Raw genomic sequence first — 12,485 nt, forward strand, 5'->3', positions numbered from 1 at the left:
CAGATAGTAACGGGGGGGCTGCCCCAGAGGCCTAAAGACAGCCAGCCATGTTCTCTAATCAGTTGCAGCTGAGATGTTCCCTATAAAGAGCTGCAGGAAAAGGGAGGAGGACCGTCTCCTGCAGCAGTCCCTGGAATAGTGAGATTCCTAGTGAGAAGCCATGGCAGTTGTAGCTGGATAGAAAGCCCCAGATGGAAGTTTTGTTTTCTTTTTGTGAGTTTGTGATCATTTGGACAATAAATGGAACCTAGAGGGAAGGGCTATAACTCTTTAGGTGTGGCTGATAATTCCTCAGGCTGGTGAGGAAGGTTGCCAGCTTACACAGGTAGTCTGACTGCCTAAACTGCCTCCAAACAAGTGCTTTCCACTATCTTGAATTATGTTATTTTAAGTAACCATACACTAAGCTCTCTTTGGGGTGCACAACCCAACCATACGGTTTGCAACCATATATACATTTGAGAATTCCACTCTTAATGGCTTGACTTCAGGAGATGGATGCTACTCACAGCAATGTAACTACTAAAACTTTGTTCTCTCTGTGCAAGCTTATTGTGCCAGGTCCAGCACAAAGCAATTAGAAAGCTGCTGTATGAGGCAGCCAGGAATTACTGTGACATAGGGGAAGCCATGGGTAATGTAAAAGCCAGTGTAGCTGACTGTACATTACCTATTCTTCCCCTTCCATGTAGAGGTTTTCTGTGAAATAGATTGTTAGGAGTGGCCCATAGGAAGATCCACTATTTCTCATTATCCATATACATGTGAGCCAGGTTTGGGGGGAAAAATAAATAGTTTATAACAGCACTGACTCATAATAGTGGTGTGAGAATACTTGAAATGGGAGTTTTCACACACTATCAACTTGAAATTGAGCTCCTCTGAACAAAAATGGGAACGTGACGGGTTTGAAAATTGACCATTTGAAAACTAAACTTTTTATGTGAAAAATAAAAATTTAATTGAATTTGCAGAAAAATTAAGTTGGGGGGGGGAGACATGAAATTGTATTTAGTGGTAAAAATGTATTGTGAAATTTCATGGAAACACTTTTCTCACTTTCAGCTTATTCTGTCAAAACACTATGTTAAGGTACAAAGTCAAAATTGTCCAACTCCTAAAGTTTGCAGGGAAAGGGTTCTCTTCTGCAAAGAGAGAGGAGAGTAGCTATCTTATAAGGTGCAGGAAATAGAGAGTAAAAGGGAGTAGACTATCGGTTTTGCAAACATATAGACAGAGCATGGTTTTCCTTAGCTGTACACTTGACATGGTTAGCACAAGAACTTTGCACAAAAATGTGTTAGGATGCAGTTTTCAAATCAAAAATAAATTTTCACCAGAGTCCTCCTCAGCAAGACCACATTTCAGTTTTTTACCCACAACCATTTTGGCATTAAGCTGGTCAAAAGAAGCTGCTCAGTTGTTTTTATACAGAGAAAATGGTTTTATTTAAAATTCATGTTCCTCATGTTAAAAAATGATGGAACCTGTTTTGATTAAACTTTGAGGTTTTTTTTTTTAAAAAAACAAAAACAAATAAACCCTCAGAAATAATTACCTTTGGGCAGAGACTAACCATGGAAAATTTCAGCCTGAAAGGTGTATACATTTCAGAGAATTCTTTACAACTGAAAATACATTTTACAGTATTGTTTAAATCAAATGCTTTCTCATTGTGTATTATAAGGCATGATGGCTACATCAACTTCCTGTTTATGTTTACTATGGAAGTTTAGCATTTTATTTTTAGCTCTGAGCTACTTTGAATTGTTTGTAGTATCTGGATTTTTGTCTAATATATGTCTGATATATTGATTAGATTTAAAAGGTTGCAAGCATATTAGTTTGCGGAAGCAAATAACTAGAGATATGAAATTCATTATAATGTAGCAGTCACTGGTATTAATCAGATCTTCATATTTTAGTCTAGAGTTTCATATAAAGACACCACAAGACAAGATTGCTATCAAAAGCAGCTTTTATCAAAAGCAACTGTACAATCATCTTTAAAATGTTAATGCTTTTTCCTTTATGTTATCTATACTTTTCATTAATGCATTATTGTACTGCTTATTATTCACCTTTGCATTGTTCATATACTTGATAATTTCTTATCTTATTTCTCATAGATTTTCTCCTTATGTTTTCCAGATACCTGGGACTTTTAATATCTGGGATTATTGAAATGCACTGGTGAGCAGTTTTCCCATATTACATATTCAAGTATGTGTGAAACAGTTTTTAGTGATAATCTGTGCACTGTATCTAATTAGTTTTTTCCCCCTTATGTCCCTACCAATCCCTTTATCATCTTTTTGCACTATTTCTGTATAGTTTTAATTCTAATATTTTTGTTTCTTTTCAACTTTACTTGTCTAAACTATACTAATTTATATTGGTTTTTCAAAGGTTTTCTATAAACTTTGTGCACTCACTTTTGTATAGATTTCCTCACTCCAACATAAAATGAGTGCATCACCCTTTGTAGAAAGAGAGCTTCACTTTGCTTCTAATTTATTTTGAAACGAAGTGAAAATCTCTCTCTCAGACTTTAAGGCCAGAAGGAACCATCATGATCATCTGGTCTGACCTCTTAGGCCATAAAACCTCCCTCACCCACTCCTGTAGAGATCCATAATCTCTGGCTGAGTTACTGTAGTTTTCAAATCTTGATTTAAAGACTTCAAGTTACTGAGAATCTACCTTTTAGTCTCATTCAAATCAGCAGATGCCCCATGCTGCTGAGGAAGGCAAAGCCACCCCCGAACCTCTGCCAATCTGACCTGGGCAGAAATTCCTTCCTGGTCCTGAATATGGTGATCAGTTAGACACTTAGCATGTGGGTGAGACTACCAGCCAGACATCTGTGAAAAAAAATTCTCTGTAGTAACTCTGAGCCCTCCCCATCTAGTGTCCCATCTCTGGCTGCTAGAGATATTTGCAAATAGCAGCAGTGGATGGGTTATATGCCATTGTAGATAAGCTCGTCATACCATCCCCTCCATAAATTTATCAAGATCAGTCTTGAAACAAGTTAAGTTTTTTGCTTCCACTGTTCTGCTTGGAAGACTGTTCCAGAACTTTATTCCTCTGCTGGTTAAAAACCTTCATCTAATTTCAAGCCAAAATTTGTTGATGGACGATTTACATCCATTCGTTCTTGTGCCAGCATTGGCCCTTAATTTAAAGAACTCTTCTCCCTCCCTTGTGTTTACCCTATCTTTGGTTTCTAAACTGTTACTGTGTGAATATCAACCTATCTGTCTGAGTTGGGACCACATATGTCCTCCTTTGTGTGCTGTTGGGTCAACCATGAGCAGGTGTGTAGTGTGGTGGCCAGAGAGGTGCTTTCTATTTGTGCCTTCTGATTTAGTCATTCATGAAGCACACCTATTTCAGAGTAACCTTGTTGTGATGTCCCTCTGAAATCACCCTGAACGCTTTTTAAAAAGTCCTGGAAGACACCCAGCTCCTAATCAAAACCTAGCCCTTTTTTGAGTAGTATACAGCACTCAGGGGACTTGAGCAAGATGAAGGGCTTGTCTACATCACAAGTTGCTGCGCTGCAAGCCAGTGAGTGAATCTACGGCACATCAGCTTGCTGCAAAGTAATGATACTGCTACAGCACAGTGCAAGTGCCAGAGTATGGTTTATTGTACTATTACTTGAAGGCACAGTAAGCCAAGTTGCACATCAGGACTTTCACTGTACCATAGCAGTGTCCATGTGAGATGTTACAACAGAGCAAGCTGGTGTGCAGTAGATTCACACCCTGGCTTTCCATGGACTAACTTGGCATATGGACAACCCCCCACAGTATTGAAAATGCCTTTAATGCCCAGACAGGCCACCCTACAAACCAACCCTTTTAGTCACTCAGACTGTGAATTTAAACACATATACATATCAGAATTTGGCCTGAGTTCCTCTGTGTTGCTATGTTTACTGAATAAGGGATTCCTTTAAAAATGCTTTCTGTAACAATTTCATTTAATCTGCCTAAAGAAAATCTCAACACAAGACCAAACATAAAGAGTAAAGTATTAATTAAGGTTTGCAAAAGGCAGCCTTTCAATGCTGCAGTGTTTCCACTAGGTTGGTCTGCATTAATGCGGAGTTGATATGCTCTGCTGATTCAGTGCTATGTCAGAGCACTCCTATATGTTCTCCCTGGGATCTAATCTGAAGTGAAATTTACAACTATTTTGTGTCTACTAATTTTAGACAGCACGTACATTCCAAAGACCTATAGTAAAATCAGTCTGTTGATGTTTAAATATAACCATCCAGAGTACATGTAGGTGAGGAGAGTTTGGGGGTGAGAAAAAGAGGGGAAAATGAAATAGGAGGGAGGAATGAAGGAAGGAATTAACAAAAAAAACAAAACACTTACCTACTATCCAAGAGCAGAAACTGCAGGCAGGGAGAGGAAGCTACTGGCATTCCAGGGATATAAAAATCAGTGGCTAAAATGGCAATGAGAGACTGTAAGTGAAAAGAAGAACAAATGAACATTCAAAATAACGCAAAACAGCATCCGTAGACATTGACCATTAATTCAAAATAGTAATTAGTGACCAGTCACCACAACTGAATTATTTGAGCATAAGCTTTCGTGAGCTACAGCACACTTCATAAAGTGAGCTGTAGCTCACGAAAGCTTATGCTCAAATAAATTGGTTAGTCTCTAAGGTGCCACAAGTACTCCTTTTCTTTTTGTGGATACAGACTAACATGGCTCCTACTCTGAAACACAACTGAATTGTTCCTGTTTAAAAGGGGCAATAAACTAACATTGATAAATCAGTTTTGGAAGTGCTAAAAAAATTCCTCAACCCTTCCCACCCCCCCCCAAAAATCTAAAGATTTTGTGAAATTCAAAGCCTTGTTAAGGTTTTCTGAATCCCTAATTTCAGCATGAAATAGAATTTAATACATTAAATTGAGAGCTGCTTATTTGCCATGGTAATGTGCACTTACAAACAGCTGGCTTGGGTAATGATTAACTATAGAAAGATGCAGTCACTCTCATTTTCTGATTTTAAAATTGACTTTTACTTCCTAATGTTGGAAGGAAAAATATTTTGATGCGAATGTCTTACAAGTGAAGCACAGTAATAAAATAAAAGGAGTACTAGTGGCACTAGTACTCCGTTTCTTTTTGCGAATACAGACTAACACGGCTGCTACTCTGAAACCAGTAATAAAATAAGTCCTATAAATGCAGACACTAGATGTCAGTACCTGGGAATTGATTAACAGATTCATAGATTCCAAGGCCAGGAGGGACCATTTTGATCATCTGGTCTGACCTCCTGTATAACACAGGTCATAGAACTTCCTCCAAATAAATTCCTAGAACAGATCTTGTAGAAAAACCATTTACTTTTGATTTAAAAATTGTCAGTGATAGAGAATCCACCATTAACATTGGTAAATTGTTCCAATGGTTAATTATTCTGTTAAAAAAGTATGACTTATTCAGCCTGAATTTGTGTAGCTTCAACTTCCAGTAATTGGACTGAGTTATACCTTTTTCTGCTAAACTGAAGAGCTTATTATTAAGTATCTGTTCCCCACATAGATGCTTATAGACTATAGTTAACCTTCTCTTTGTTAAATTAAATATATTGAGCCCCTTGAGCCTATTGTTACAATGCATGCTTATGGCTCTTCTCTGAATGCTCTCCAATTGACCAACATACTTCTTGAAGTGTGGACACCAGCAATGGGACATAATATCCCAGAAGCAGTTATATCAGTGCCAAATACAGGGGTAAAATAACCTTTCCACTTCTACTTGACTCTGTTTATACATCCGAGTATTGTATTTGTATTTTTGGGAATTTATGTCCAGCAGATTATCTACTACAATCCGCTAATCTTTTTCAGAGTCACTGCTTCCAAGTCCCATCCTGTAAGTATGGCGTATGTTCTTTGTTCCTAGATGTACAGGTTTACAGCTAGCCGTATTAAAATTAAAAACTTGCACCCAGTTTACCAAGAAATCCAGATTACTCTGAATCAGTGATCTGTCCTCTTCATTATTTACTACTCTTCCAGTGTTTGTGTCATCTGCAAACATTATCAGTGATGATTTTAGGTAATTTATCACCACAATCCCTCGGCCACCACATCCCTTGGCCCGCTCCAGTTCCCGCAGCCCCTATTGGCCTGGAGCGGTGAACTGTAGCCAGTGGGAGCCGCAATCAGCCGAACCTGTGGACGCGGCAGGTAAACAAACCAGCCCGGACTGCCGGGGGCTTACCCTGGGGGGCCGCATGCCAAAGGTTACCGATCCCTGGTGTAGTGCCAAGAACCTATCCCTGCCGGACCCCACTAGAAACACACTGCTCCATGATTATTCTCCATTTACAATTACATTTTGAGACCTTTGAGTTAGCCAGCTTTTAATCCATTTAATGTGCACCATGTTAACATTATATCTTTTAGTTTTTTAATCAAAACGTCATGTGGCACCATGTCAAATATCTTATAGTAGTCTAAGTATATGACATCAACACTATTGCCTTTACCAATCAAATTTGTAATCTTATCTAAAGAAGTTAAGTTAGTTTGACAGGATCTATTTGCCATAAAACAGTATTGATTTGCATTAATTATTTTACTCTTCTTTAATTCTTGATTAATAAAGTCCCTTATAGGTTGCTCCATTATCTTATCTGGGATCAATGCCAGACTGACAGGCCTGTCACTACCCTGATCATCCCATCCCACAAGCTAAATATGAGTCAACAGTGTAACACTGTTGCAGGAAAAGCAAACATCATTCTGGGATGTATTAGCAGGAGTGTTGTAAGCAACACATGAAAAGTAATTCTTCCGCTCTACTCCACGCTGATTAGATGTCAGCTGGAGTATTGTGTACAGTTCTGGGCACCACATTTCAGAAAAGATGTGAACAAATTGGAGAAAGTCCAGAGAAGAGCAACAAAAAATGATTAAAGGTCTAGAAAACATGAGTTATAAGGGAAGATTGAAAAACGTGGTTTGTTTTGTCTGGAAAAGAGAAGACTGAGAGGAGACATAACAGTTTTCAAGTACATAAAAGGTTATTACAAGTAGGAGGGAGAAAAAATGTTGTTCTTAACCTCTGAGGATAGGATAAGAAGCAATGGGCTTAAATTGCAGCAAGAGAAGTTTAGGCTGGACATTAGGAAAAACTTCCTAACTGTCAGGGTGGTTAAGCACTGGAATAAGTTGCCTAGGGAGGTTGCGGAATCTCCATCATTGGAGATTGAAAAGAGCGGGTTAGATAAAAACCTGTCAGGAATGGTCTAGAGAATACTTAGTCCTGCCATGAGTGCAGGGGACTGGATAGGTGACTTCTCAATGTCCCTTCTAGTCCTATGATTCTAGACTACATCGTTTTTTCCCCCCCAAATACAGAACAAAATATTTATTGAACACTTCTGCCTTTTCTGCATTATTATTGATAACGCCACCATTAATGGACCAATACCATTGTTAGGAAACTTTTTGTTCCTAATATGCTTAAAAAACCTCACTGTTTGTAGTGAGGTGCAGCTGGGCCCCTCTTACTCTGCCTCTGCTGCCTTCACAAACCAGTCAGGGATGCCTCAAGCTGATGCAATCACCAGTGCACTTTATTTGTAGCTATTTCCCCCCACCACCTTACTCTCTATATACAGGTTTGTTTCACAACCAGGCTTTACAAGTAGCAGACCAGAGCTACCCGCCCTTCTCTGCCTCTGGCCTTTCCCTTTCTCCAGCCTCAGCTTCCTTCCTTCCTCCCTCCCTCCCAGCCCTTTTATAGCTCCTGGCTAATTAGGCTGGCAGCTGTTGCTAGCTGCAGGCAGGCACAGGCCTATTCAGCTAGCTCCAATCTACTCCCCTTAATTGGGGCTAGTGTGGCGGGGGCTGGTTAAGCACTCCTTACCCTGCACCCTGTCACATTGGCTATAGATAGCCCGGTGTGTCCCTTTCCTTCCCTTATCAATTTTCTAGATTCTAGACTACAACATAGTTGTCCCCCCCAAATACAGAATGGAAATATTTATTGAACACTTCTGCCTTTTCTTCATTATTATTGATTATGCCACCATTAATGGACCAATACCATTGTTAGGAATCTTTTTGTTCCTAATATGCTTAAACTCTCTTGTTGTTTGTAGTGAGGCGCAGCTGAGCCCCTCTTAGCTGAATTCTCAGCTTCTGATTTATATTAATTACTTTCAACTCCTCTTTTCTCCATTTTTACATATTATTTTTGAAATTTGTTTATAGTTGCTATCACTTCCCATCTAAACCAGGTCAATTTTTTAACCAATACAGCCTTCTCCCTCAGTCATGGGATTATGGATTTTTGGCATCTAGTAAAGTGTTTTTAAACAATTTCCAATTGTTGTTCACATTTTCTGATTCAGTATTTCCTTCTAGCTGATTTGGCTCATAATTGTTTTTAGCTTTGAGAAATTAGCACTTTAAAAGCACCATGTATAAATATCACTGGCCTGGTCTTTATTTTGTTTGCACATTATAAATTGGATCAAGCCACGATCACTTCAAGCTAAATTACCACGAATTTTTAGTTCTGTGATCAGTTCCTGTTTATCTGTCAAGATGAGTTCTAATATAGAATTCTACCACATTGGATGCAACACTTTTGAGTTAGGAAATGGTCATGTATAATATTTAGAAATTCCAAGGATGTTTTATTACTGGCAGAATGAGGTTTCCAGCATGTTAGAGAGACAAGCTCTCTTACACACAGAAGTTGGTCCAATAAAATATATTCTCTCACCCACCTTGTCTCTCTAATGTCCGGGGACCAACGCAGTTAAAACAACACTGCATATTTCCAGCATATGTCACCCCATGATCACGCAGCTTTTCTTCCTACACATTATAAACTGGTGTATATAGAGCTGGTTGTTCTGTTCCCTACGGTGATTTGGTGATCTGTAGCAGACACCTACTAATACTGCATTTTGGGATTTATCTGTTAAGACATACACTCATAAGCATTCAAGATTATTTTCTTCTGAGTTAATCGGTGACTTAGAAACACAGAATGCCATTTTTGACTAGAGTACCACTCCCACTTGCCTTCTGCTCACTTGACCTTCCTAAATAGGTTATAGCCATTGATTTTAACTTTCCTGTCATTGGAATCATCCCACCAGGTTTCAGTAATACCAACTAGATTGAATTCATGGTCATAAATGAGCAATTCCAGTTCCGCTTGTTTGTTACAACAATGCTAGGAACCTGGGTATGAGCAATTAAAGAGTTTATTTTCTTCAAGGCCTTAGGTTTCTTGGTTAGTTTTGTACTAAATATCTTGATTGTGGTCAGTGCACATATCTTCACTTTTTTTACCCTCCCTTTTCGTTGAGCACACTTCTGACTACTCTAGACAGCCTGTCCCTGAGGATATTGGTTCCCCTTCTACTAAGGTGAGGCCACCCAAACTATATAGCCCCCCTTCCCACAGAAGATGGACTAAAGTTACACAAAACCTCCTGTCATAAATATAAAGGGAAGGGTAAACCCCTTTAAAATCCCTCCTGGCCAGAGGAAAACTCCTCTCACCTGTAAAGGGTTAAGAAGCTAAAGGTAACCTCGCTGGCACCTGACCAAAATGACCAATGAGGAGACAAGGTACTTGCAAAAGCTGGGAGGAGGGAGAGAAACAAAGGGGCTCTGTCTGTCTGTATGCTGCTTTTGCCAGGGATAGACCAGGAATGGAGTCTTAGAACTTTTAGTAAGTAATCTAGCTAGGTATGTGTTAGATTATGATTTCTTTAAATGGCTGAGAAAAGAATTGTGCTGAATAGAATAACTATTTCTGTCCGTGTATCTTTTTTGTAACTTAAGGTTTTGCCTAGAGGGATTCTCTATGTTTTGAATCTAATTACCCTGTAAGGTATCTACCATCCTGATTTTACAGAGGGGATTTCTTTACTTCTATTTACTTCTATTTCTATTAGAAGTCTTCTAGTAAGAAAACTGAATGCTTTTTCATTGTTCTCTGATCCACGGGTTTGGGTCTGTGGTCACCTATGCAAATTGGTGAGGCTCTTTATCCAACATTTCCCAGGAAAGGGGGGGTGCAAGTGTTGGGAGGATTGTTCATTGTTCTTAAGATCCAAAGGTCTGGGTCTGTAGTCACCTAGGCAAATTGGTGAGGCTTTTTACCAAACCTTGTCCAGGAGGTGGGGTGCAAGGTTTTGGGAAGTATTTTGGGGGGGAAAGACGTTTCCAAACAGCTCTTCCCCAGTAACCAGTATTTGTTTGGTGGTGGTAGCGGCCAATCCAAGGACAAAGGGTGGAATATTTTGTACCTTGGGGAAGTTTTTGACCTAAGCTGGTAAAGATAAGCTTAGGAGGTTTTCATGCAGGTCCCCACATCTGTACCCTAGCGTTCAGAGTGGGGGAGGAACCTTGACATGGTGGCAGAGTGGTGGGATTAACCGGAAATCATTTTGAGATCAATTTGAGATCTTTTGAACTAGAAATACAGATTTTAAAAAGGACATTTTTTTTTCCTTTGGGACTGCTGGAAAGCAGCTTGTTTTTTCTCTGCTTTAAGGCCAGAGCTGAGACAAAAGGGGATTATCTTTGTGAATTGCAGGTTTTCTTTGCCTGGAGGCAGGGTACTTAACTCCTGCAGGGAAATTCACAGTCTTCAAACCCAGAGTTTTTTTTTCCCCTAAAAGTAAACGGGGGGGCGTGGGGGTGTTCTACCCATTTAACTGGAGACAAAAGTGGCAGGGTTTTTTTTTTTTTAGGATTTTGATTTTTTTACAAGGAGCACCGGTTTGAAAAGGAATTTTTTTTCTTTTAGGCTGCTGGTAAGCATGTTTCCAAGTAGTTGGAGGTTTTCTGCTTTGATTTGGGCCCAGAGCAGAGACAAGGGAATTTTCTTTTTCTGTAGGCTGACAATCACTATCAGAGAATAGGTATTCTATTCCAGCACAGCAAAATTTTACAGCCAAGTTTTGTTTGTTTATTTCTAAACCTCGGGTGTAAAGTTAGTTAAAAACAGAGAGGTTAGAATGACAAAATCCACGGCTCGACAAAAGCTGGAATTAGCCAGATTTCAGGCTGAGGAAAAACAAAGGGAACATGAAAGACAGATAGAACTCATGCGGCTGAAGAAGGAGGAGAAGGAAAAAGAAAGGGAGGCAGCGAAAGAGGCAGAACAACACCAAGCGGCTGCTCACAGGAGAGCTATGGAGGCAAGGGCCAAAGAACTGGAGGAGAAGGAAAAAGAGAGGAAGCATGTGGAGGAGATGGAGAAGATAAAGGCTCAGCAGAATATACCAACAAACCCTAGCAATCCTTCTCCAGGTACCACTTCCCATCCCAGAAAGTTCCCCACCTACAAGGCAGGTGATGATACTGAGGCCTTCTGAGAAAACTTCGAAAGGGCCTGCCTTGGGTACAACATCTCTACTGACCAATACATGGTAGAGCTGAGGCCGCAGCTCGGTGGACCCTTAGCTGAGGTGGCAGCTGAAATGCCTAAAGAACACATGAACAAGTATGAACTGTTTAAATCCAAGGCGAGAGTCAGAATGGGGATAACATCTGAGCAGTCTCGTCGGAGGTTCATAGCCCTAAGGTGGAAACCAGATGTGTCATTTACCCGACATGCCTACCACATTGTGAAACATTGGGATGCCTGGATATCAGGAGCAAGTGTTGAATCTCCAGTAAATTTGCCCTTCCTAATGCAAATGGAACAATTCTTAGAGGGGGTTCCTGAGGAAATAGAAATATACATCCTAGATGGGAAGCCCAAAGCTGTAATCGAGGCAGGAGAGATTGGAGCCAGATGGGTGGAGGTGGCAGAGAAGAAGAAAACTGGTCGCAGTTGGAGCGGAGACCAGAAGGGACAACCCCAGACCACACCCTATGCCCGGGGGCTGCCCAAGGCCCCACCTACCTCCCAAAGAACCCTCCAGACACCTTGTCGTCCCACCACCCCATTCTCCAGCAACCTACCTCGCCCCAGTGACCCGTCAGCTGGATGATGTTTTAAATGTAACGAGCTGGGGCATGTAAAGGCCAACTGCCCCAAGAACCCCAACAGATTACAGTTCATTGCACTGGAATCACACCAGAGGTCCGCAGGCCCAGATACCTCCCAGATACCCTTGGAGCGGAGGGAAACTGAGTGTGGGCGGGAAGAAGGTCACCGTGTGGAGGGACGCCGGAGCACAAGTGTCAGCTATCCATGCTTCCTTAGTGGACCCCAATTTAATCGACCCAGAGATCCAAGTGACAATTCAACCCTTCAAGTCCAACTCTTTCAATTTGCCTACAGCCGAGTTGCCTGTCCAGTACCAGGGCTGGTCAGGAATGTGGACTTTTGCAGTCTATGATGATTATCCCATCCCCATGCTGTTGGGGGAAGACTTGGCCAATCATGTGAAGCGGGCCAAGAGGGTGGGAATAGTCACCCGTAGCCAGGCTAAACAAGCCGTAAGGCCTA

General features: G+C 40.6%; 1 long non-coding RNA gene across 1 annotated transcript in view; it reads right to left on the bottom strand.

Annotated features, from left to right (window-relative positions):
• The window catches only part of LOC122465744, a 41,395-nt gene that overhangs the window by 9,315 nt on the left and 19,595 nt on the right, over nucleotides 1-12,485 (bottom strand). The window contains exon 3 of the long non-coding RNA XR_006290774.1: nucleotides 4,395-4,486. This is a non-coding gene — a long non-coding RNA (uncharacterized LOC122465744). The remainder of the gene's footprint in view (nucleotides 1-4,394; nucleotides 4,487-12,485) is intronic.

The sequence above is a fragment of the Chelonia mydas genome, chromosome 4, assembly GCF_015237465.2.
Source record: "Chelonia mydas isolate rCheMyd1 chromosome 4, rCheMyd1.pri.v2, whole genome shotgun sequence".
Taxonomy (NCBI): Eukaryota; Metazoa; Chordata; order Testudines; family Cheloniidae; genus Chelonia; species Chelonia mydas.